The sequence below is a fragment of the Thunnus albacares genome, chromosome 23 (genome assembly GCF_914725855.1).
Source record: "Thunnus albacares chromosome 23, fThuAlb1.1, whole genome shotgun sequence".
Classification (NCBI taxonomy): domain Eukaryota; kingdom Metazoa; phylum Chordata; class Actinopteri; order Scombriformes; family Scombridae; genus Thunnus; species Thunnus albacares.
In genome coordinates, this window is record NC_058128.1 from 1,633,714 (window position 1) to 1,660,810 (window position 27,097).

The 27,097-nt window shown below is 39.0% G+C and overlaps 1 long non-coding RNA gene across 1 annotated transcript; it reads left to right on the plus strand.

Annotated features, from left to right (window-relative positions):
• The first annotated feature begins 674 nt into the window (after positions 1-674).
• Positions 675-9,322, plus strand: LOC122975001. Its single transcript, XR_006400530.1, has 2 exons — positions 675-1,112; positions 8,939-9,322. It is a non-coding gene; the product is annotated as an uncharacterized LOC122975001 (long non-coding RNA).
• Positions 9,323-27,097: the final 17,775 nt, after the last annotated feature.

The window sequence follows — 27,097 nt, forward strand, 5'->3', positions numbered from 1 at the left end:
AATTTCTTCCCTTTTGTCATTTTGTCCTCCTCGTTTCCTTCCTATTTCCCGTATTTCTACCCCTATTATTTATTTCCTGTTCGTTCCTTCCTCCTTTCCCTATTTCCATCTTCTCTTCACCCATTTTCAGTCACTTTTTGTCCCTTTTTCATTCTTTGCTTCCTTCTTCTTCTTTCCTTTTTCTTTTTATTTCTTCCTTTCTTTCCTTTCATTGCTCTCATTGTTGCCTTTATTTAATTGATTTCTTCTTTTCCTTCCTCTCTCCTTGTTTCCTTCCTTCAGTATCTGATGATAATACATGAAACTATCTAGAGTTTGAGAGTTAGAATCAAGCAGGTTTACTGTCAAGTATGTTTTCACATAAAGGAATTTGCTTTGCTCTGATGATGCGTAACAATAACAATAAACATTGTCTGAGGACAAAATCAGTACTTGTTGTACTTGCAAAGTTCAATATTTTTGCAAAATACTGTCATGGAATGTGCAAAAATTTCACAATATGAAGAATAAGGATACGTGCAAGATGTTCGTTGTGTAACGCATCAGTCAGATTAATGTATGTGTGGTGTCAGTGGGGGGGGTGGTGGTTCTGAGAATTTGTGCCCAGGGTGGGAGGGGTCGGCTACGATCTTTCCTGCCTGCATCAGGGCCCTGGAGGCGTGCAGGTCCTGGAGGGAAGGTAGGTTGCGAACGACACGCTGCGGTCTGCTCATGTCCTTGGCAGTGGCAGCAGCGCACCAGATTATTAGAGTTATATTTGAGTACATTTGCGGCTAACACTTTGAGTTATTGAGCGTTCTGAACACACTTCATTACTTCCTGATACTTTCTGTACTGTATTTGACTTCTCTCAGCGCTGGTTATCAGTTTGAGTGATGACTCCTTTGACGAAAACGGCTGATTTTATTTTTCATTTCTCTGACTGAAGCCTGTAATGTGTTGCAGACCTTTTGTTTTTCATCCAGCAGTGATTCCAGGATGTGCTGGTTTGCTCGAGCAGTCAGCGGAGAGATGACTGAGCAGAAATGGACACCAGAGTACCTGCAGCGGTGCCACGCAGGAGGCTGTTTGGATAAGCGGAGCGTCTGGCTGCAGGTAGCAGCTGAGCTCAGGTGGGTGTTTATCCAGGGCGCTCAGCCTCCAGGCCTGGAGCCTCGACGCAAAGAGAAAAATCTTGACTTCCACTCAGGAAATAATTAGTCTCATTTCCTTCTTTATTGGCGGGCTTGATCTGCCAACATGGTAATGGAAGTTCTGTGTCAGTCTTTCTCCAAAAATGGATGCCATGAAGAAAAGGAGCTTAGTGAGGATTTACTGATGCACCGTCCTCCTTTTTTCCTCTGCACTCTGTCAGCCAGGAGATCCACTGGATAAGATGCAGAGAAATACCTGATTATTGACGATTGCTCTCTGTTTCTATTTGAAAATAGTTAAAGTTGCAATACACGATACTCAGCCACTAGATGTCGCACTGTAGCGCCAACATCTCAGACCAAAACAAACGTGTGAGTCGTTTACTCAATAAAGTTGAAAAAATAAAAAAGGAAGCGGACAACTCACGCAACTCAGATAAAACCGTCAAACTCGGAGCGCTGATCAAATATGGATCAAGACTACGGGAATATGAGAACGTTTGTGACGTGGCCGCCGTCTCGGACGTGGAGGACAAGGAGGGACTCGCACACACTAACACGCACACACGGCCGGGGCAGCGACCAAAACAAAGAACGGAGAAGCTCGGATAAACAACACACACAGAGGGAGTGTGACCTCATTCACTGCTCAGGTCGTCATTACTCCGCTACATCCTTACATAGCGAATAGTTGTTTGCTGACATCCAGTGAGGCTCAGTGTCATTTAAATAGAGGCAGAAACACAGACTCGAACTGCAGAAAGATTCTATTTTCTGATCATTTCCAACACCTTATAATCAGTGATGTCAACAGTTCAACTCTTCTAGTTTCAATCTTTTCCAGCAGATGTTGGAACCTGGCTGCAGGGATTCGATCCAGTTCAGACACCAGAGCATCAGTGAGGTCCAACACTGATGTTGCAGTTCATCCGAAAGGTTTTGGATGAGGTTGAGGTCAAGTTCAAGCTGGGAAAACTATTTCTTTATGGTTCTGTTGGTCGCACAGAGTTATCTAAAATATTATTTCTGTGCTAGAGGATTAAAATTTACCTTCAAATGTCAGGACACATAAAGTAAAATGTTAACAACCACAATATCAATCTTAGTGAAATGTTAATAGAAATGACAGCTGCAACGATTAGTCCATGAATCAGTTAGTTGATCGAAAGAAAATGAATCAGCAACTATTTCGCTTATCGATTAATGATTTCAGTCAATTTTTCAAGCAAAAAAACTCTTTAGTTCCAGCTTCTCAAACGATTTGTTATTTTTCTTTATCATAACTGACAGTAAATTGAATGTCTTAAGTTTTTGGGCTTTTAAATTTTAGTTAAACCTGCATTAACTGATGTTTTGTCCGCTAGTTTCCAGCAGTGAACACAACACAGACTCATAATCAGCTTTTAAGTTGATATGTTGAACATGTTAGCAAACAGTTGCTTATTTCCACATCCAGCAGTTACAGAGCGACATTATCATTCATGTGGAGTCGTGTTTCTGTCCACCTGGTGAATGTGAGTCCAATATTCACTCTCTTTTAGCTCTGTTTTTACTCTCTACCAACTCCTGAAGGAAATATCTGGCTAGTTAGCTGCTAAATGCTCCACTATGTTCACCAGCTAGTCTACAGCTAACTGTGTCTGTTTGCCGTTTGGTGCTGAGCAGGTAGTGTACAGCGGCTTTTTACAGCTTTTTCTCTGAAAACGACGTTATGAGACGCTGAGAGTGAACCAAAACAGTAAAGTTGCAGCCGGACAGATAAACAATGAGCTGAAACTCACTATAAAGCTCCGTAAAGCCGAGAGGAGCTGCAGAGTCTCTGATAATTCTCTGTAGGTTCATCACTATGAGCCACGACTAACACATTACACACTGACATTCATACATTGTTATTATAAAAAAGATTCATTATTCATTAAATGATAGTATTACACACTAAACATATAAACCATGCAGCTCAGAGTCATCAGGAGTCTAAAAAATTCTAATTCAATGCTAGTAAATACTCCCATATATAACCAAACCATGCAGAGCAGAAATCAATAATAATAATACTTATATTGAACAGCAGACATGTTTTGTTTGTTTAGCAGTTTTCAGAAGCCAGGCCTGGGTGAAAGTATGTTAAGAGGCAGCGTTTCTTATTTCAGTTGGTAGCGTTGAAAGAGTGTTTAAAGTAAAAGGATCTGAGTCGTTTTTCTGCCACCACATAAAACTACAAACGCAGCACTTTGCAGCGTCTCTTCAATCTACCTGCCGAGCAGAGTGACAGTCCAATTATTTAACGCTGTTTCTCGTCACAGCCAGTGGCGGTCAGCCGGACGGCTCTATTTGTCTTTGCCATGTTTGCGTTTGGACTAAAAAACAGCAGCAGCCCAGTCTGCGTCCTCATTTGAACCGAACTGACCGGTCCAACATCCTGACTGGACCCTCAGCTCATAGCGAACAGGCGTCACTTCCATCCACAGACGCTCTGTTGATGTTAGTCTGAGACATGTCAACCAGTGCTGGGCATCTACAGCACTCAGAGAAACCCAAAAGAGAAGTGGAAAACAGAGGAGAAAGCAGAACAGTAGCCCAAAGTATGAAAATCATATTCTTGTTTTGTTCAGATTTGTTGATTCTCACACTTTGAGGTAAAAGAGGATTATTTTTTATCCCCTTAAGTCTTCAGAAAACACCAAAAGATGTTGTTCAGGGAAAGTTACACAACTCTGAGATTAAAAAAACAGGCAGTCTTTCTCTATGGTCACTCTAGCTAACAGAAACTAGCTAATACTGCCAGCTGTCCCTGAATGCAAGCTTATAATCTAACATAGCTAGTTAGCTGGCTAGGTCGGTAGCATGGGCAGCCTTGTCAAACTACATAAAAGAGGAGGTTTTAGTTTCTGTCTCTGTTTATTTTACAACAACAGCTTGTTGGTTGATTTAGTCTAACGTTGTTGTTGTTCTAGCTAACAGGAGCTAACTGGCTAAATTTGATAGCAGATGAGCCGAAAAGTGACACTAATAAAAATAAAAAGTGACAATATGAAAATCAAACTCATGATGTCAATGTGCAGTTTTCCAACAGCAAAACTTCAGAAGAATCAAAACAACTATTAAAGTTTTTTTTTCCATAAATGTCTAGTTAGCATGAAGCATCAAAAACAGAAGGTATCTCACTTAAACCATTTTTTTGTCCACTTGTTTTTATGAGAAACAAGTAGTGAACACAACACAGACACATCAGCTTTTTAAGTTGATATGTTGAACTTGTTAGCAAACAGTTGCTTATTTCCACATCCAGCAGTTACAGAGCGACATTATCATTCATGTGGAGTCGTGTTTCTGTCCATCTGGTGAATGTGAGTCCAATATTCACTCTCTTTTAGCTCTGTTTTTTCTCTCTACCAACTCCTGAGGGAAATATCTGGCTCTTTAGCTGCTAAATGCTCCACTATGTTCACCAGCTAGTCTACAGCTAACTGTGTCTGTTTGCCGTTTGGTGCCGTGCAGGTGGTGTACAGTGTTGTTGTCCAAATAGTTTCGTAGAAATATCTTGTGTGTAAATTCATGTTTGGTGTGAAAGTATCTGTGTATCACAAAAAGCAGAAATTTCAGACATATAGTAATCCGTCCTTCCAGGAAATTGCGATTTTCAGATCGCAATAATTATCACAAATTAGAGAAATTTCCACAATATTTGTGAGAGCTTGCAATTTAGCTAAATTACCACAACTATTCCATATGAAGTGGCCAAATCAACAGACCGCTTGTGATTTGGACCAATTGTTGCATTTTATGTCATGGTAACTTGCATCATCCAGCGCACAGGAAGTGATTATATATGACTCTTCATTGGCAGAAGTTGCTTACAATTTTTCCCAATTCCCATAATTCTACCACAAAAAGAGCACATAAAACATTGCAAATTGTATTGCAGTTTTTGAGAAAAGCCACTGCAAAATCAAGCATCTTTGGCTGCAATAATCAAAAAAAAAAAAAAAACTCTGTGAAATCCTGGTGGGACTCATTATGTCTACTTAATAGTACAAGCATGCTATCATTGCTGACATGCTGTATGCTAATGTGAAAAATCTGCAGCAGGTCTGAATTTTTCCTATTTTTAGCCTCCTTTGGACATGCAGATATTATTTTCCCTTTTGTTCCCCGACAGTAAATTGTGCGAGTCTAAAGCTGTACAGACTGGAGGTATTTATTATAACAAGGAGGACTGATTTACTGGACAAAATTCCTCTGATAGTTTCCTAATTTGATTTTCAGCAGAATATTCCAGCTCTGTTCCCATGTGTATCAATTTAACTGTCGTTATGCTATGTCTCTCCAAAAAAACAATATGGATTCTTACTCAGACTGACCTGAGGGACTCAGTGTCGGTTATCACTTACAGTTCATTTAATATTTTATATTTAAAAGACACACAAAGAGCCGATTAGTCTGTAATAATTTTAAGGTTTAGTTTAGCTTTTGTACACATGTGCTGTTTGCATGTTTCTTCATACATGTCAGTGAAGAAAATGAAGGGAACGTTGTGTCAGGGCCGTTTTTCTTCTAATGGCAATACCATGCTGAGTGCGGTGTGTAATAGATATGCAAGTGCAGTTATACACTTCCTTGTTGTGACTCTGTGGTTGTAAATTGTTTTAAAATGTCTTGAGGAAGGGCTGTGAAATCACCGAAAGACCTTTCTGGGAGGAAAGACGAGGAAGGAAGCTTGTTCAGCGTTTCTCCGTATGTCGCTCGGACACTGGAGAACCCAAACACAGAGAACTGGGAGTCATTAGGTGAAGAGCGGAGGGCACTGATGGTTCAAACAGCTGTAATGTTTAGAAAAACCCGCTGCCTACTGCAGGTATTTAAGTTCTCTGTTTCAATCCTAAAGGATGGATCCAGCTTATTACAACTTGGGGCTTATTATTTTTACGGTTTTCACCAACATTCCCACATCTGTAATAATAACACTGGACTCACTAGGTTAATTGCTGAGATCTGGGAACACATCGCTAAAAAGACGTGACGTAGGTGTGCACAGTTTTCCGTTCAATGATTATTACCAACATTTAAGGTGTGCTTGGTTTTACCAACAAATAAAGTAGATAAGTGGGATAAACGGCTGGTTTTACATCCTATCTGAACATATGACAGCTCATCTTTCAAGTTTTTAGTGATGTCCCCATATAAATCAGAGCTTTTGAGGTGGAATTCATCTGCCTACTGTATACAAAGCCACATCCAACAAACACAGCAACAGAGAAATGGCGACAAGGCTGGATAAGAGTAACGCACTTAAGGTTGTTATGAGTCGACGTAACTGAAATACAGTAACTCTTAGAACTCATATTTAACCAAGTAATAAAAGTTGAAGTAGCTTCTGTTCAAAACGCTACAAAGAGAAGATTAGGCAGCGTTCTGGTAAAGTAGGCCATGCAGTTACACCTGCCATGTAATGTTTGCAATTTGATTCCAGCGGCAGACCTTTGTTGCATGTTGTTCCCCATTTCACGTTCCCTTTGTTTCCTTTCATCTCAACTGTCTAATAAAAGATAAATTGCCCCCCTAAATAATTTTGAAAAAAAGAAAAAGCCAGTGGCACCATAATGGACGCTAGTCATTTCCAGGGCTGGCATGCTAGCTTAAGCTAGCTTGGCCCTCCCAACTCTGTAAACGTTAAAACAAATTTTCAAGTGGGCATTTGGCTGCCATCACCCTTTATTAAAATGCATGCTGGGATACTTGTTTTCCCACGTTGACGTCATGGATTTAATGTATGAACTAGACTCCATGACGGTGACTATTCAATTAAATGAAACATGCTCGCAGCACACATAAGCCGAAGAAGTTTTCCAGCTCCCAGTTTCACTGCCGCATTGTGCGCCCCACTGCACATGCTCAGTAGTGTTAGTTAAATAAACTTTACATTACTTTTTTGGGCTCTGGGAAAGTTTACATATATAAAACTTAATGGTGTGAAACTTAATAGTATAGAGTAGGGATGCACGATATTATCGGCCTTCTCCTCCGCCACCTGACTGTGCTTCCCTTAACGGACTGTGTCATCCTGACGGTCCCGGTGCTTCCTCTGTAGGTTCCACTTCACTCCACTGCCTGTCAGACCAGCTTGGATCCGGTTGGATCCAAATGGAGAGCCGGGGCTAACGTCAGCTGGGAGGCTAGCGGAGACTAGCTGGCTGTGCTTCCCTCCGGTCATGCTGCGGTTAACACTCCGCTAACCTCTCAGCTAAGGTTAGCCTCGGCTCTCCATGTGGATCCGAGTCCCGGTTTTGTTATTCAGGTTAAAGTGGGAAGAAGCAGCGGGTCTGATGGGTAGCTGAGTGAAGTGCAGCCTGCAGAGGAAACACCGGGACCGTCAGGGTGACACAGTCCGTCGAGGAGCTGCTAGCTCGGCTGCACAGATAGGAAACACTTTGGCTGACAGGATGTTATCACTCTGTTTGGAAAAAAACAACTTCTTTTTGGTTTATGACGGTGGTTATGGTGATTGGCAACCAGCGTATTAGGTGCATTACCGCCAACTTCTGCTCCAGAGTGTAGACCAGAGATTAAATCCTGCACATTAATCCTGTCTGTCCAACGAACTCAATGAAAACTCTACTGCTGCTCCCACTTGGCAGGTTCATTAAAGTTTTAATGCTGAGCTCCTGAACTCCAGTCTTCCTCAGTTCTTCCTTCATATATTGTCTTTCTTGATCATATTTAGTACAATCTATGCTTGCATGCATAATAGTCTCCTCAACCAGCTGGAAAAAATATGTGCATATATCGGTATCCGCATCGGCAATCGGCCACAATGAGTTGGAAATATTGGCATATCAGATATCGGCAAAAAATCCAATATCGTTCATCCCTAGTATAGAGTAATAATTCACCTTGTTTGCAGTCCAAGATGTCCTGTCAACAGTTTCACTGATGTCTCTTTTATAATGGAGATCTTGGGGGAAAATGTTTGGACAGAAGGGGATTTTTCTGTAGCAATACCACAGTTGGCCACTAAGACAAATTGGCAGTGAGGTTGAGTGGTGGTTAAAGGGACAGGTTCACAATTTTTTCAAGTGTGTTTTAAAACAACAGTCAGGATGATTACAGCGAGGAATACCTCTTTCACTGTTCATATGGGCACCTGACTGCTGTTTAAAGACACGCTTGAAGAATTGTGAACCTGCCCTTTAAGCCCACAGGAGTTTTGGCAGAGTGGCAAAACTTGTTATTGCGGCATCTGATGATGTACGCAGGCCCAAAAAGCATTTTCACACAATCAGAAAAGAAACAGCTGTTAACATGGCGAATATTTGTTTTGTGAAACGATTCTTTCTATAGTCAGAATTTGATCCCTTTGGACTAATAACATTTGGAAAGTCTATAAGAGCTGTATGATTAAATTATTAGGCCAGAGAACAACTCAACTGATCATGCTCTGCAGGACCAAAAACGTGAAAGCTTAAGGAAACCCACAAAGAGTTTTTCGGCATCCAGTGAGCAACTTTCATAGGAAAGAATGGAGCGCCATGTTGGACATCCACTTCTCCTTTATACATTCATGGTGGTGGCACCGTATCTCCTTATACATCCATGGTTGACGCATAGTTATTACAGCCTCTGCCTGCTCCCAAATATGCAAATCTTTTACTCATCACTGATCATATAGGTGTGATGTGAAACCTTCATGTAATAACCTGGTGGCCGAATTCTTTCTTTCTTTCGTTCTTAGCGTCTGTGCAGGAAATCCCTACAGTAGTCATATCATTTATTATCATCATCATATTTATCTTTTATTATCTTATCAGCAAACAGCCGACCTTTCCCATGAATGGACGCCAACACCCAGAAGAGAGTCATCCTAAAACTGCCAATCTCTGTTTTTACTCAGTCGTTCGGATGGAAAGATGCTTCCACTGCCCGCAGGCTGATGCAGATTGAAGTGAAGTATTGATTACAGCCTCCATCTGTTGTGCGTTTTCTCTGCACTTTTCTTTTTTTCCTCCCTCTTCTTTCTATTGTGAATTACTCCCTTTGTTGTGTGTTATTTTTCCCATCCATACTCAGGCTATTTCCATGAGTCACTCAAAGTGCTCACTGCTGCAGTCCAGGCCCAAGTATTATTACAGACAGACTCCTTGTTTATGGTTTTCTCATCAATAAATGGCCTATTGTCTCCGGACACTATTGGATTCAGTGTGGGCTGTATTTTATTTATTCTATAAATGTTGTACAGAATATTATTTTGATGGTCAATTGAGGGGATGGGATGGCCACTGGAGACAGGAAGTACTTATACACTATACTTCAGTACAGAGATAGTACTTGTTGACTTAACCTCTACATTTCAGAGTGAAATATTGTACTTTTTACTTCACTACATGAACTGTCAGCTGAAGTACTTTAGCTGAAGTACTTGTAGATTTTACGCTCAACATGCGATACACCCCTTGGACAATGCTAATATCGTTTAGTCTTTCTTAAGGTACCTATATATTGTGTGATCTTAGAATTGTACCAGATAAAAGTTGTGGGAAACATGATGAAATCTCAGAGACTGTCCTCTCAAGAAAAACAACAGGTCGTAAAGCCGGTCATCCAAAAGCGACCTATAGTTAGTTTGAGTGACAGATGCCATCTAGCGGCTGTAGTGATGACCAGGAGCAGTGGTGCACTTCAGGTGACGTATATATAAGTTGACATATTTCCTCTTTCAGAGGGGTGGATGGATTAACCCAAACTTGCACCAAGTAGCGAATAGCAGACTTAGCAACAGCAGATTAGAAAACACTCCTGTGTATCTGTATCAGTACAGTATTTGTTGAATCTTTGGCTGTCAAACTAAAATGATGGTCAGAGATGGAACTGTAAGACACCAACAGCCAAACTGTGACTGGAAACCAAACCGACAGAATCCGGAATTTCAGACCAATGCTGCAATGACCATTTGGCAGGTTAGTTTGTATTAACTTATGCATAAAACATTGGCTAATATGACTTAGCACCATTTTTTTAATACAACTGTGGCCACAGATGTGTAAGAACTCTCTAATACATCCATGTTTATATCTCAGTCTAGTTTTTGTTTCCAGGATTCACCAAACGCATGCACATTTTCAATTTGTGCATTAAATGCCTGAGTGGAAATGCCAAAAATTCAAAAAAATCTTGAAATATCACAAAAATGTTTTTATGCTTGGATGAGGTGTAAGGTGTAGTACCCATATAGTCCATATGCCTGATATACCAACTGTATAACCCAACAGCTGCAGGGAGGAAAAAAAAACAAAATGATGTTATAGATATTAACAAACTATTATCATATTCTACCGCTAGTATTTTAAACAGTGTATGAGTGATACAAATTTTGTATGGTTACCAAGCATACTGTATGATATAAGTAGACATACATATAGATTGTATAATACACATACAGTAAAATACACACAGACACATGTTAATTATACATTCAGGTGCCTGAATGTAATTTACAGTACTTCTTCTTCTATACATTTCCATTACACTCAGATTAATTATATGTTATTTTTGGATTACAGAACACATTTTTCAAACTTTCTCTTCATGTTAAGTATTTGACTTTTTAAAATCTATGACAAAGGCAAATAAAACAGCCCATGGGGGCATTTATTGGGAAGGTTTAGTCCGTGGTTCTCGGCTGTTTATCGTCTGGTGTCAGATGTGAAACTGAGCAATATGTCAAGTCAAACACTCTGTGGTCAAACACACATTCCCGTTGACCGCATATTAGTTTTTGGGGCGACTGTCGCTGCTCCCATGACACTGGATCAGAGTCTGGGTGTCAGATGAGGGTTCTGGGTGGAGAGTTTGGGGGTTTTTGGCTGGTGGGTGGATCTGTTGGGGATGGAGGGGCTTTGGAGCTCTGCCAGCTGATGAAAAACCCCCGTCTGCTTTAAGTTTTAGCAAGCATTTTCTCATAATTACATTGTCTCGCCATGAGGAGCTGGAGGGTTTGGGAGTAGGAGGGTAATTGGGGAAGGTGGGTGGGCATCTGCAGATACCAAATTGGCATTTAAGACTGACTGAAATGGGGGATTGTCCTACTAAAGTGCAGGATTTGGCTTCTCAGCTATAAAAGTCGTACGTTCAGCGGACTTTGGCAGTCCCTCTAAAGGTTTCAGGCAATCCAAAGCCACTTTTCCTTTTTCTTTTTCAACTGAGACATGCTAAAAATAAAAATGGGCCTTTTTAAAGAGTGTGGCTTTTAATGGCAGCATGTAAAAATCTGCTATGTGTTAACAGCTTCACTGAGGCAAACCAAAAGACATGCCTTAGCAGCCTCAAAACAAATTGGGATGGCAAATGACGAAGCAGAAGGCTTTGGATGGAGTAGGTGCCTTTCTCTCTTTCTTTCTTTTCTTTCTTTCTATGTTTGATCAGGAGACTGAAGGCAGCGGTGATGCCCTGCGATTCGTGCACAGAAAACAATCACTGAAAAGACTGGCTTTGAAAAGTAAAAGATAAAAGATGAATCTTTACATAGCCCCAAGGTAACACATAAAAGAAAGAGAAAAGGAAGGTGTCGTCTTACAGTACCAACAATATACCCTTCACTGTAAAGTATTTCACAGTGATAGAGGGTTGAATCAGTTGAACGCTCCCATTTTAGCCACATTATTCTGTAGAACTAGAGATGAAAATGTTGGTCTGCGGGTCAAACGAATGAAATATAAAACTACTATCCCATGGCGTGAACACAACTTTCTGTTAACAATCAAACAATTCAACATGTCACATTTTATAGATGCAAAAACGACCATTGTGTGACTCTGCAGTTGATGGTGATGACGCAAAATGATGATTAATAAGTGTCTGAAGTCTCTATTACTGCTGCCTATTGAGTAAACTGATGAATGAAGGAGTGATTTCTTACAAAGCCCATGTTAAGATACCTATATTAGCATGTTGTCATAAGCCTAAACAGCCTAACATGCTAACGGTAGCATAATAATACTGGCAATCCAAAATCCACTATTAATTATTTCACTATTATTTGCAAAGGAACTATTTAGCATCTGTTTGTGTCTGGTCTCACTTATATACTGTATATATGTGTATACTGTATGTACCATAAGAAAGTAACCGTGTTTTAATCATGTGTGAGCACTCAGAGGTCAGAATAAGGAGGTTTCTCTGTTCTTCCTATTTTGCTGATAGCAAGCTAGGTAACTGGTTGCTAACCAGAAAACAGTTAGTACAGTTTATTCCATCTGACAGTAAGTCATGCATCTTTTGTGGGTCACATTGTGCTCCAGCAGAGCAGACTCAGTGTAAATATTAGTTGGATGCTTTTTTCATGATTTATGAATTAATTGTAATTTGAGTGAACCGACATGTGAAAACATTTTATGACGCGAGTATTTTTGTAGCTGTTAGAACATTTTCACTAATGGAAATCTGTCACTGCTCAACAAATCATGGATTTTAAAAGTGAAAGATTCCCCATGAATGCCACGGGGCCTTTGTGAACTAATATGAATTCCGGCAGGAAGAAGGATGGCCGCTGTGGGCGGATCGGAGCATTTGGACGAAGATTCAGGCCGGCAGGCAGGAAAACAGCGTCGCCAGCTCTGAGACAATCAGGGAAGGTGAGGCACATAAATCCGGATCAAAGCACAGCCATCTGGCACGTTAACAGGGATGTTGACATGTTTGGCAGCGTGGAGGTCCCTCCAATTATACCCCCTCTCACTTTTCCCACTGGGTCTAATAGTTAAATGTGGACTGGTTGAGCTTAATGCTGCAGTTTAGGTCAGACAGTGAACTCATACGGAGCTGTCTGATGAAATAAATCACCAGATCCAGTTACTTTTCTTTCAAGTGCTGCAGCTCGTAGAGGCTTGAGCCCAAAGTAGCCGCTCAGTGTAGCCTACCATACAGCTGCATCACATACACAAGATTAAAGCTGATTTAGCATCCTGCACAGAAGAAAACAACAGTCAAATGTGCAGTTTTCAACACAAACAAAACATGAAACAAACACTTATACACGGATAAAATATATTTAACATTACGCGAGATATTCCACATATGCTTATGACATTTGGGATTCATCTCCAAGTTAACACATGATGTGTATCCTTTGCATTTACACCTGGTATTAATAATAATCATTATTTCCCTTTTGCCCCCTTTCTGCTGCTTACATGCAGATCACGAATGGTGCAAGTGTCCCGTTTCACAAATGATTGTCGCTCACAAACTGCATTTAAATTTGTTTCCACTTTCATGCTGCTGAAAGGGACGAAAATATGGTTCATTATTCGATCACTTCAATGTAAGTGAACATGATACAAGGAAGAAATATTGTATGTTGCAAATTTGGTGAAACTGACTTTCAGCTTTCAGGCATGTTTGCGTTATGCACATAATTTTTTAGTTATTTTCCCACATCACGACTGTACCGGTGCACAATGACGTCATTAATTTCCAGAGCAATGTTTTTCCATGTGTTGTTTTTCTTCTTCGAGTCCTGTTAGCTCATTAAAGTTCTATCATAGAGAACTGGGGAGCAGTTGAACATGAAGATTTTAGTTCCTTTTACTGCAGTGGTGGGCAAATAGTGGCCTGTGGGCCAAATCCGGCCCTCCAGCAAAAAATATTTGGCCCCTTGATGAAAGCAGAAGTTTCGACTTCAATAGTGTACACCACTGTGCTATTTAAACAGTGCATGCTGCTGACATGAAGTCTAATAAACTTACCAGAAATAAAATTTTAATGTGTGAATTTGAACAGTTTTAACTCAACATGTTGGAGCAGAACAGTCCTTAAACACAAATAGGTGGCTGTGTAACAGAAATAGTGTATTGATGCCATTTTCTAAGGCAACAACAACAACAACAACACTTTGAATCCATCGTAAATGAAGCTGGCTGCTGTTCATCATGCTGACAACCAGTTCAGTTTGTCTCTAGTCTCCAAGTGCAACACAGAACATATATTAACGTATGAATAACTTATTAGACAAATGGGTATTAAAACAAGCTGCAACAATCTTATGAATCAATTTTATTCTTAAATGAATTAAATAAACAAAACATATGGGCTTCTGTTTCCATGGTGCTGGTTAACGGCCCCCAATAAAAAAAATCCTGAAAAAACTGGACCCTGGTTGAAACCAACTGACCTCTGCTTTACGCACACTCGCTTCTTTGCTCCTGCGCATCAAAGAGCTTTTAAATATAGTTAGATGTTTCTTAACTTCCTCACATCACGGCGCTGGGCAGCGTTTGAGTCTTGTAGATGGCGCCAGGATGTTGTTTTGAGGTTTACAGTAATTCATAATGAATGGCCTCCTGACAAACTTCAGGACGTTTTGTCTAAAGCCTGAAGTGTCTAAAGCTTCGGGCTCGGGTTGGGTTATTTTCAAACGTAACATAATAAGTAAATTCTCTCTTTGTTTCTCTGATTCTGCCAATCGTTTACGTCGATTCGTGTCATGTGTTGCAAGAAGATGCGTCAGGCCTTCCGGGAAGCGGGAAGAGAGACAGAGCGGAGCCCGATGTGTTAGCATTAGCCTGGCGAGCTAGCGTTCAGTAACGGATAAAAAAAAAAGCAAAAACTTTTACAAAAGGGGAGGATTACATTGTGGAAACATTCTGACCTAAACACACTGATGATATTAATAATATTAATTCATTTAAATATTTGTTTGTTTTGGCTCATTCACCTACCTCTGTACATATTCTTATTGAACTCAGTTACTTTAGTGTGTGTGTGTTTTATTGTGTGTTACGTTATTTGTGTGGATGTATGACCACGTGGAATATTCTCTCCAGATCCAGTGTGTGCATCTATGTATGTACAGTATATGTTGTATGTTGTATATATTATTTGTTTCAATAAAAAAAACATTCTTAGATAAAAACCTCCAACCTTCCTCCACAACTCACAAATAGCACCACCTCCTGCCTGTTCTGGACTGTTATAGTTTATTATTTTGAGATGCTGTAGTGTTTGAATCCAATTTGTGTATTTCCACTAAACTCTTAACAGCTAGTAGAAGTTAATGTTTGTTATGTTCTGTGCTGGTGGGTCAGCGTGTTGGTCGACTGCTGTTGTCAGATTTGTTATTTTTTAGAACTTTGTCTCGAAGAACAAATGACACAATTATTTTCTCAGGTCGGGTTCGGGTCTCATATTCAGCAGTTCCAGGCGGATTCAGTCGGGTCTGAAAGGTGTGAGAATGAGCCAGGTTACAGTCTCAGTTTTAGACCCATGTGACCCAGAGCAGGGTCCTGCTTCCCCTTTAAAACCAACCAGCAGGCAGAGAGCATTATCCTAAAGGGTTTCAAGTTCTTGCTCGTGGGTTGAAAACTTGTTAAAAGTCAACTCTTCACAGCTATAAACTTCTTACCAGGAGCCTTTTCATGCATGGTTTTATCAGGTTAGGGTACAACAAAATGCATAAATGGTGCATTAATTAGCATTTTGTGACCTCGTGCTTCTTGAATTTCCGGGAGATCATGCAGGCTTAACAGTTAAGGTGGTGTTTTTCTCTTCTCTGCAGGGAAATCTGGGTTATTTTACTCCCATGAAGGCCTGATTGGATCAAGCCCTGAGGTCTGCTCTGTTGTGGTTTGAGCCTCTTCAAAGCCTCGCTCTGAGCTCAGCTCAGAGGAATGCACATTACCTTGCGGTCGCATGTCTCTCAGAGCTGCTCGACTCCTGCAGAGCTGCTCTAGCCAGGTATCTCATCAGCCACCACACAGACGTCCACATTCCCTCACATTGTGTCTGAAGGAGGCGAACATGATGACACCTTTCCTGTGTGGGCCTCTGTAGCTGCAGGGTTTCCTCTGTGACTGACGTAGGACGCTTTATTTTAGTGCTTTCCTTCAAACAGAAACATAAAGGAATACAACAGGCATCTATTTTTAATGTGTCTAAATATACAGCTGCCATTTCTGCTGCTTTCACTCTTTCCTCTTGGCTCAAACAATGCGTAAGAAATGTAAAAATGTAAAAGCTTTGTTTGCTTTGTGGCCTCTGGAGTTGCGCGCGGCGTGCATCATGTTATTTCCAGAGCTGGAATGTGTATAAGTGGATATTTTGGATGTGTCATGCAGCGAAGGCTGCCCGCCGCCGCCCACGGCTTCAGCATGGATGTAGGCTGCGTCTCGTTTGATGTTGCGGCTGACAGCAGCCGTGATGCAACTGTCGCTGCAGAAGGGTGTGTGCTCTCCGGCCCACGAGTCGACGCATATAGCTGGGAAACTCCTTCCAAGTTCCCAGAGCTCCCAGTCTGCTGAGCCGGGCCTGGACGGCTGCCATGACCGAGTGGGTCCTGACTCCGTCTGTGGTCAACAGGATTACAAACCACAAATGTATGTTGAAATTTCTTTTGGTTTGTTTTATTTTGTAACATTTAAAGTCGTACAGTTTCAGGTGAACAATCACAGTGATCCACACTTTCAGTTTTTGAACATTTGCAAGTAAATGGGGGCAAATAAAACACACTTCTTTTTCTTAACAAAATAAATGATGCATTCAGAGTCAAAGCAGATCTACACAAATATTGAAAAAAACATTATGAGACAAGTATAGAAGCCCATTTCTGCCAAAACAAAAGACACACATGACAAAAGTGCATGATAAAAAAAATTGTAAGTTGTAAACTGACTTAATATCTCATATTTATTATTTATTTTGCCATAAATCTGTCTTGCTTGTGTGTTACTAATTCTTTTATTTGTATTATAATTTCATATTTTTGACTTACTGTGCTAAGCCATTTATTTGACTTGCTATTCCATACTTTTCATTCACTATTTCATTATTATAATTTAAATGAATAATCCATTCAGAATCAAAGCAAATAAAATACTTACACAAATAAAATAATAAACATTACACTGCATAAATAAGTGTGAAAGCCCATTTCTACCAGGAAAAAGAAAAACAGAATAAACACAGTAAAGTAAAAATATAGTAATTTTCACTTAACTCTTTCATAATTTTGAGTTAGTAATTAATTTTTTTTTTGCCTGATATATTTGATTTACTATTTCATTTTCATTTTATTCAAAAGTAAAATTATTCTACGTAATTCATACTTTTATCATGAGTTTTTATTTTGCATGACTTTTTTTTTTTCTTGGCAGAAACGGGCTTCCGTAGCTTAGTCTTCTCAGGAGATATAATTGCCGTTGAACAGAAACTTCAAAGTCAGCATGCAGCATCTAATATGAACTAACTACACAGGAACAGTCATTGAAATAGTGAATAATTGATGTTTGTGGGATGAATTTCCATGCAATAAGAAGATTTTATATTTTATGACACGGGGGAGCTCTGTGGTTTGTTTGTCACTCCATCCTGTGGGCTGTCATGTCATCATGGCTGTATTCTTAACGGCTAAGTGGAGGAAAAAAACATTTAAAGTCAAATTAGTCTCCTCAGAGTCTTAAAAGAGAAGCCGAGACACGGCCACGCCTCTTCTGAAAAACAAAATGAGGCACAAATTGCTTCGGCTAATAAAACACAGGAAAAAAAAAACAAGTACAGCAAAGCTAAAGGAGTGACATTCAATCTCATTTCAACTGCAGTTAAACTATAATCTTTAAGGAAATAACATGAGTAAACATCTACAGTCACACCTGCTGAAGGCTGAAGCGTTCATTACACCCCACCATTCAAAGCTGTTGATTATTTAGCCTCTCTTGGAACTGAAAATGTAAAGTTTGTTCAGCAGGTGGCGCCAGAGGAAAGGTCACGAGGTCATTAAAATGAATATTGAAAAGGTCAAAGTGTTTCTGAATTACACATTGTTGATTAGCTGTGGCCCAACAGTAATAGTAGAGTTAGTGATGTATGAACGATGGTGAATTTAATATATTTGAATTACAAGCGTTAGGTGTTGTTAGCTTATTTGTGATTGTTGCTCAGACATTTTGTTAAGCAAATTTATTACTAATTTATTATTACAAAAAGTCTTCCCAAACTGAATTAAGACATCAGGTCCTTTTTAAAGAGTTCATATTCAGCTTTTAGTGGTTATTTATATCCTGTTATGATGTCAGATATTAAACACGGTCAAAGTTCATAAACTTGAGGGGAACTTATGTAGAAATGCTGCCTGCAAGTCAAAGATCAGGGCTCAACCTGCCCTGAACGCTTTGTTTGTGACGACAGCCAATTTTGCTTTGGTTGCTAAGGTTGTTGCTAAGGTGGTTGCTAAGGTGTTTCCATGTGTCGTCCACTCTCATATCTCAGATGTGATTCAGCTCCAACATGTACGGATGGATTTGAGAAGTTGACATTTGGAGTAAAGAAGGAGAAAAAGAAGTGAAATCCTGCTACTATAGTTTGTTTACGTAGCCTCCGGAGCCGGAGGAAGCTTCCTGAAAGCTGACCAATCAGAACAGAGTGGGCTCATCAGGAGGCGGGGCCTTAAAGAGACAGGAGCTAAAACGGCCTGTTTCAGACAGAGGCTGAACTGAGGGGCTGCATAAAGGACCAGTAGAAGATAAATAAGGAGTTTTTAACTGGAAATCATGCACAGATATTCCAGTAGAGCCCCAGAATATAAATATAGAGCTGGAAATGTGCAGAATATGTCATCTTTGAAGTATCATTTTATTGTTAAAATCCTGTCCATCCATTTTACCCCCTGATGCAACAGCATCAGCAATCGTAAAGATATCATTTCTTGAAGCAGTTAAGTTGTTCATTTTCATCTTTTTTTTAAATAATAAGTAAAGCTTGACAAAATAACTGTTTAAAATTCAGTTTATGGGGTTTATTCATGTTACAATTACTTTAGGCTGTTTCATTAGAGATCGAAAAGGTCAAACGAGTCGGGTGGGCGAAGGCTGAGTTACAGAGTTACATGTATATAAAAAATGACAATTCTAGTGTTAAAGATCTGGTCAGAATGAAAAATAATACAAGTAGAAGTTTCTGAGCTGATTCAAAGATTGGTTGAAGTGTTGCTGTGACTGTCATTAAACTCTTGGGTTGCGTCGCCCGAATCAAACAAACTAAAAGAAGCACAGAGCTGCAGAATCGCTTTACAGCAGATAGTTGGTTCAAAAAAATATTAATTTTAGACTCATAGTTATTTATATTAAAAAAAAAAAAAGATGTGATATATCTGTTTAAAATAAGAGAAAAATCATGCAGAATGTCAGTGTTTTCAGGGATATTTCAGAACGTGTGTGTTAGTCTCACTCGTTTTATTTTTATCCAGACAGCTGTTGTTTTCAAGATGTTATATTTTATTTGACTGTATATATTTATAATGCAGTGTTTTCTCTCATATTTTGATGTATTTTTGAGACATATACTCTGTTTACTGTTGCTGTCTATCTCGGTTGAGATAAGGATATGTGCACATGTTTTTTATATCCTATAACGTATGTCATCTTGTTACGTCCTCTTTGTATATTCACGTAAAGATAGTTGAAGGAAACACACACTTTTTCACAATTTATTCTGCCAAAATTCACTTAAAAAACATTTTCATTGAAAGAATGTATAAGTACAAGGCCTGCGCTCATCTGTTTTCTGTATATTTCGGCAGATTTGTGGTGAATCAGAAGAACAATACATAACTGTCTGTGATCTCTGATCGACACACATCCAACAGCCTTCAGCTGCACATTGCTCTGGTTTCCAGCCAGCGCGGATCCAGCAGACTTGTCTTGTGAATAAGGTTATCTAAGCAGTGAAATAATGGAATGTGTAATTTAAGGATACGCTCTAATCCTTCACCCTGCTGTCGGTGCCAGGAGAGCACATAAATCCCTTTCCTGGTATCAGAGCCATTGATTGATCCACGGATCATCATTCGGCTTCTTTCTCTCTGTTCCATATTCCAGCCGTGGCTCCGAGCCAAAAGGTTTAAGGCTTTGTTCTGTTTTAAAATATTCCAGACACTGAAGGACTAATACCTTCCAAGCGTAAATATCATGGGAACATTTCAGCATTTCCAAAAAAACCTCCACATCTGCTTGATGTCCGACTTCACCAACTGACCGAAGGCAGAAGCGGCGTTGGAGGAATATCTGATTATTGATCCAGTGCAGAACATTCAGCACAGAAACACTTTCACACGTGTCACCACGAGCACGACACAACACCCGTAACAGCTCAACTTTTTAATTAGTTCATGTCAAATATGGTTTACAGTAAAACTAGATTATGTCAGGTGAGAACTACCTTTATATTGTAACCTTTCATGCTACATTTTCATATAAATCTGGCAAAGAACGGGCCTCATGCAAGAACATGTTCGTACTTTTATCCTTAAACTGACTTTTCTCTGTGAGGTTTGCTTGTACAAGTGTTCCAAGTCGGGTTCAACAAACTCTCTTAACTGTCTGAACTAGTCGTAAATCACTCATTTCAGCCTTAAATCACCTGTTCATGAAGAGCTGAATGTTCCTGAGGTTTCATCATCAGCATCATCAATGCTCTTAAAATGTCCATATAAGGCATGACATGCTCTGCTCCGTTTGAGGGCGAGTTTCATTCAAAGAAATGTTATGCAAGAGTAAAAACAATAATTTCACAAGTTAAGTTTAGGAGTGTCAGTATTAGAGGAGCTGAAACCATCAGAGAATATGAACAGAGCAGCGCTTTGATATGAAGTTAGATGCTAAAAAAAACGTCTTTCTAAAGCAAAGCGCTCCGTGACTAATATGAGAGGCGTCATGTGACAGTAACAGAGATATTAGTTAGTTATTAGAGATATTACAGTAGGTGATGTTACACTGTCAGCTGCAACACAAGAGAGACGTGAGGCTGCTGTCAGAGTGACAGAAGTTTCCTAATAATACTGAAATGTTGCTGCACCAAAATATACCAATAAAAACCATAAAATCTAAAAACCCTTTCTGTAAACTGGCAGCCATGATGATGTTATGAATATAGCCAGATGAATATAAATTTTGCACTCACTTTGTTTTGACTTTGGTATCATATTTAAACTCTATTATGATTCTAAGTCAAACAAGAGTTTCTCTCCATGTGAAGAAAGTCAGACTTTCTGTTCAGGACTCGTGCGACGGCTCTTAACCATAGACTGTATAAAAATATGGACGTAGTCACCGTGACGTCACCCGTTGGTTTCTGAAGAGCGGTTTTGAAGGTCAAAGTGAGTCGCTCTGGCATTTTAACATGGGGGTCTATGGGGATTGACTCGCTTTTGGAGCCTCAAGTGGTCATTCAAGGAACTGAACTTTTTCAGCCCCGGAGGTTGCCGCTTGCTCTTGCTCTCCATGAATTTCTTTCGTATGAGAAAACTAATGAACACCACGAATGATCTCAAATCACTCGCTGGTGCCTCTTCAGAGGAACGAGTGGTTCCCGCATAAGTCCCAATGTTTCAGATTGAATCTAAACTTTAACTTTAAAGGGACAATCCACTGACTTTACACATGAAGATCAGTTTACAGTATAGTATTAGTCACTACTGTGCATTGACAATATAAAACCATATCTATGAAATTTGGGTTTAATTACATGGAGGCGTCCATATTTGTTTGGTTTTGAGGTGATATTTACAGGTTATGATAAACTAAATAATGATAACTCAAATTATTATGTTCATTATCAAATAATCTTCTGATCTTTTTTATGATATTTTCTCGTTTGATTATAAAATGTCAGAAAATGGTCATCAGTCATCAGATGTCTTAATCTGTCTGATGAACAGTTCAAAATCCAAAGATATTTAGTTTACTGTTATGTATGACAAAGAAAAACATAAAAACATCACATCAGAGAAGCTGAAACCAAAATAACATTGCTTAAAAAATGACTGATTGATGATCAAACTAGCTGCCGATTAATTTTCCGTCGACTAATCGTTGCAGCTCTACTCATATATGACATGAACGTAGCATCATTTCTTTTGTGGCTCTGCAGGGAGATTTTCAAAGTTTGAAAAAAAAAAAACAACCCCAGATGATGTCATCAGGGGGATGGTGTTGAGTTGCATGATGGGAAATGTAGGATACAGTGTTTTTGGAGTTTGACCCCCTACTAGAGACTAAAGACCAGGATATGTCAGCCTCTGCTGCACAGGTTTGGACCATTCTTTTAAAATATTTATCTTATGAGTCAAATGTCTCGCTAGTGCAATACAGAAATACTGGAGTCTAACAGAAACTATTTTCTCTAACTGCTCAAACCTCATCACACAATAAGACTGAAAGACGAACTCCAGTCTCTGGTGTCAAAGTCTTGAACCTCATAAAGCCACAATCAACTTACGTTCAGTTCAAGAGCATAACGCTTCTTTTACTGAAAAAACATTGACAGAGAACATAACGCAGACAGAACCATTTAGTAATATACAAACTACAGCTGCAGCTAACAGTTCTTTTCATTACTGATTATTCTGACAATTCAACTGTTAATATTTTAGTCTATAAAATGTCATATAATAGTGAAAAATGACTGTTATAATTTCCCAGAGTCAAAGGTGATGCCTTCAAATGTCTTGCTTTGTTTGACCAACAGTCCAAAACCCCAAAATATTCAAGTTACTGTGATATAAAACAAAGAAAAACAGCAAATCACCACATTTGAGGAGCTGGAACCAGCAAATTTGAGGCATTTTTTCTTAAACGATGAAGTGATTAACAAAATAGTCACAGATTAAAGAAATAAGCAATAAGTTTACTGTTCTGTCAGCTGTCTCTGTAAAATCTCTGTAAACCACGGCCTTGTGGGGCTTATTGCTTTTATAAAATGGTTTCTACATATACCTGGCAACATTTCATAATATAACCACACAACAATAAAAAAATGCAATAATTTATTGATAACAAAATCAGTCTTCTGACAAACAACGTAGTTCTTCAGCGACATTTAGCAGAATGGTTGCCGAGCAACATGCAGACACAGTGGAAAGCGAGTTCACCTTTCCTGTTTTTCACAATGGCACAAAACCAACGGAGCGCCTGGTTCAGCTCCATTCTGATGATTGATTTAAAACCAATAGCCAGATCTTTCTGAGCACCACAGGTCTGAAAACACAAACAAACCACAAACCAATCGTCTGTTTAACGGTTCCACAGGGACGCTGGAAGTAGTGGGTGCTGAGGGGGCTGCAGCACTGCCTACTGACGGGGGACTGTAACTGCAAGGCAAAAAAACATTTACTAAACAAATCAATAAAAAAACTTTATGCAAAAGCTGTCTATAAAACATGGTTGTTTATCAAATGGTTGAAACCACCCTTTGTTTTTGTTTTTTAATGATATTTTATTTCCTTTTAGAACATTTGTTGTATTTTCTGTGTATCTGAAGCACAAATGCAGAGGACGTGACGTAGCGAAGCATGAAGTTTCATGGATATTAGTGACCAGTAACAGATGTGTTTTTATTATGTTTCCTGTCGCCGTGCAGGCTCAGTTTGGTCTTGGTTACAGTCTTTATATTAAGTACAGGTTCGCTGTGAATTTCAGATGCTTTGTGTGTTCATTGTTTTAAACTTGGTGTGATGCTGCTGGACGATTAGTTATGTAGTTCGTTCCCCGTCTCTCTATTTCCTGTCTCGCTGGTTACAGGGCGTATGAATCGATTATATGATTCAGTAAGTTACGTTATGTCTTCTTTCAGTCTCAGATCTGGTGTCCTCATGCTTTGAATGAGAGCAAGAGGACGTCTCTGTAGTGTGGAGTTGTGTTTTAGAGTGCAGTCTTCAGTGAAAGTCTGTTTGTAAAGCATGGCCTGTTCAGAGTTACTCCTTAATATTTTCAGTTTCTGTGTGTGTGTGTGTGTGTGTGTGTGTGTGTGTGTGTGTATTATAAAGTTCTATTGCTGCCTGTATAGCGTAGTTTCATCTTCTGATCACGAACAAACCTGCATCCTGTGTATGAACTGACCATAGCTGAATATGTTACTACACTGCTTTGACATACAGCATGTTTGTGTTCAGGTTTGCTGTCTGCTATAGTGTAAAAGGTTCTAAAACTAGTGTAAAAGGTTCTAAAACTAGTGTAAAAGGTTCTAAATCTAGTGTAAAAGGTTCCCAAACTAGTGTAAAAGGTTCCCAAACTAGTGTAAAAGGTTCTAAATCTAGTGTAAAAGGTTCTAAATATAGTGTAAAAGGTTCTAAATATAGTGTAAAATGTTCCCAAACTAGTGTAAAAGGTTCTAAATCTAGTGTAAAATGTTCCCAAACTAGTGTAAAAGGTTCTAAATCTAGTGTAAAATGTTGTTGGCCATTCAAATTAATACAAAAATCGTGAATGTTGTGTTCAGCATTTAATATGACATCACTATATAGACTTTCTCTCAGCGTCATTTCTTGACTTTTCCAGCTCTTCAGTTTCTCTAACATTAATTTTAGCGTCTCCTTTGTTTTTTTTATCTTCCTCCTCCATCCTGTCCATCTCTTTCCAATCAAAATTCACAACAAAATCTGACATTTTGACACAATTTGCACAGGTGGCTAATTAGCGCAGTAATACTGAAGTTGTAATGTGGTCACAGGTGTGTGTTTAAAGAGTATTTTACGTCAAAGCAGTTCAGCCAATCATAATCGATAACCGGAACTATTTGTTTTAAAATAATCAGCTAATCATTGCAGCTCCAATATAAACTCTTTTTTTGGAGTCCCAAAGACTTGATGTATTAACTTTTCATCTTGTATGTCTCTGCTTTTTATAAGGAAAAATCCCAGATTGTCCCAGTAAAGATGTCTTAAAGTCAGTGAGTAGATCAGCAGCAGAATGATAACAGTTGGAGGACCAGCAGTCGTCCTCAGAAGAACTTTACATCTGTCTGAAATTATACTCTGTTTGTGTTCTGGATCTGTTTTTAAAGAGACACAGAGTGACGTTCAGCTGCTTCCTCCAAACATCAACCATAACTTCACTTTGTCTAATGTCATCATGTAGTTTCAGACCACACAGACGTCAGAAGGATCTTAAAGGTTATTATCTGTGTCTGAGGTCCTTCCTGCTGATAAATCGGATTAATATGGCATCGTTCTCTGATTGGATGACGTGGTTTTTCTTAATGAACGACATTAGAACAGAACAGAGCAGAGTAGGACGACTGGAGACACCTGCATATTCATTAATTGATGACATATATGAGTAAACACAAAAGACATATGTTCAGTTTATTTCATTGTTTGATTTGTTTTTTTTATGTTGTCATTTTAAATCTTCCGTACACTGACACTTTACATGTATACAGGTTTCCTTGTTTTTTCTTTCCTTACTTTACTTCCTTTACTTCCTTCCTTTCTTTCCTCTTCCCAGCCCTTGTTTTTCCTTGTGTCCTTCCTTCCTTCCTTTATTTTTATATATATTCCTTCGCTCTCTCCTTCTTTGTTTTTATCTTTACTTATTTCCTATATTTTCTTTCCCTTTTTTCTCTCCTTCCTTTCTTTCCTGTTTCCTTGTTTTTTCTTCTCTCCTTTTTTACTTTCTTCTTTAATGATTAATTTCTTCCATCCTTCCATCTTTCATTGCTTTACTTTCTTCTATTTTTCTTCCTTTTTTCCTTCTTTCTCTCCTTTTTCCTTCCTTCCTTCCCTCTTTCTTGATTTATTTATTTTTTTGTCTTTTCTTCTTTTTTACTTTCTTCTTTTACTTTTCTTCCTTTCTTGTTTCCTCTTCACACTTCTTTTTCTTGATTTTTCCTTCTTTGCTCCCTTCATTTGTTTTCTTTTCCCTGTTTCCTTGTTGTTCCTGTTTTTCCTTCTTTCCTTCATCTTTTTCTTTTTTCTTCATCTCCTTCTTTTTTTTTTACTTGTCTTCAGCTTGTTTCATTCATTCTCTCTTTCTTTCCCTCCTTGTCTCCCAATTTCTTTTCCTTTTTTCCTCCATTCTAAAAATAGGACTCTCTCCTTCACTCTCAGTACTTTAACTTTTGAGACTCGACTACATTTTTACTTCTCACACGTTTTTATTTTTACTCTAAATGTAAATCTTTTGCTCGTGCTGGTGTGTTTTTCCTCTCTGGTGTTCCTGCCTTTAATTTAATTTAAGGATCTGAGTTTTTCTTCCTCGGCAGTTCTTCACCAAACAAAACACTCCGTTTGTTTTCATAAGGCCTGTTAATAAAGGTTTAGTGATTCAGAGGCTGTTGAAACTGTGTTTTTGGACCGCTGACTGCGTCTCGATTGTCATCCCGGAGATCAGACAACTGCTGGAAAACAAAGTGTGATTTAGGTAGCAGCTAACAGGACAGGGAGGATCTTTATTTTGATTTTTATGAGAAGACTGTGGTCGGGGGAATTCACCCTGACTCATCTGATGAGGTGTAAACTTTTCACAAGGGACTTTATCAATATTTTCTTTGGGCATGTATCTGCAGTTTGGTGATTGTCAGAGTCTATTTGTGTCAAAACACGGAGCTGTTTTTAGACATATTAAGTTCAGTCTGTGCTGCAGCTCACTGGGAGTTTCCACACAATCCCTCAGTGTCAGTTTGAACACTGCAGGCCAAACGGATGATGTAGTGAAATCTTGACAGCAGGATTCTGTTGCTGCTCCAAAAAACTCACATTATACACTCACACAAAACTATTGACTTGCACTATTTTCTTTTGCTGCACAGTCCACATTTGTATCATATGGAAGCCCATTTCTGCTGTAAGTGCTGCAGTTAGCTGTGTGTGATATTGGCTGTAGTGCATATATACTGTATATGTATCCCAGATATATGAGTCACATGCATTAACATACTGTATGCAAATATATATATATATATATATACTGTATATATATGAATGTGGCAGAAATGGCTGTTGTGCATGTGTATGTGCAATACATTTTTACACATGCTGTATATGTTTTTGTATTTCTATGAAAATACATTTATTGTAGAATATGTGATTTCTGTAAATGTGCATGTATTGTATGTCTGTAGTAAAACCTGCATACATATATTCTGTAGTGGAAAACACATGTTGGATAATAAGTAAGTACTTTAAAAAACAAACATAAGACAGCATATGA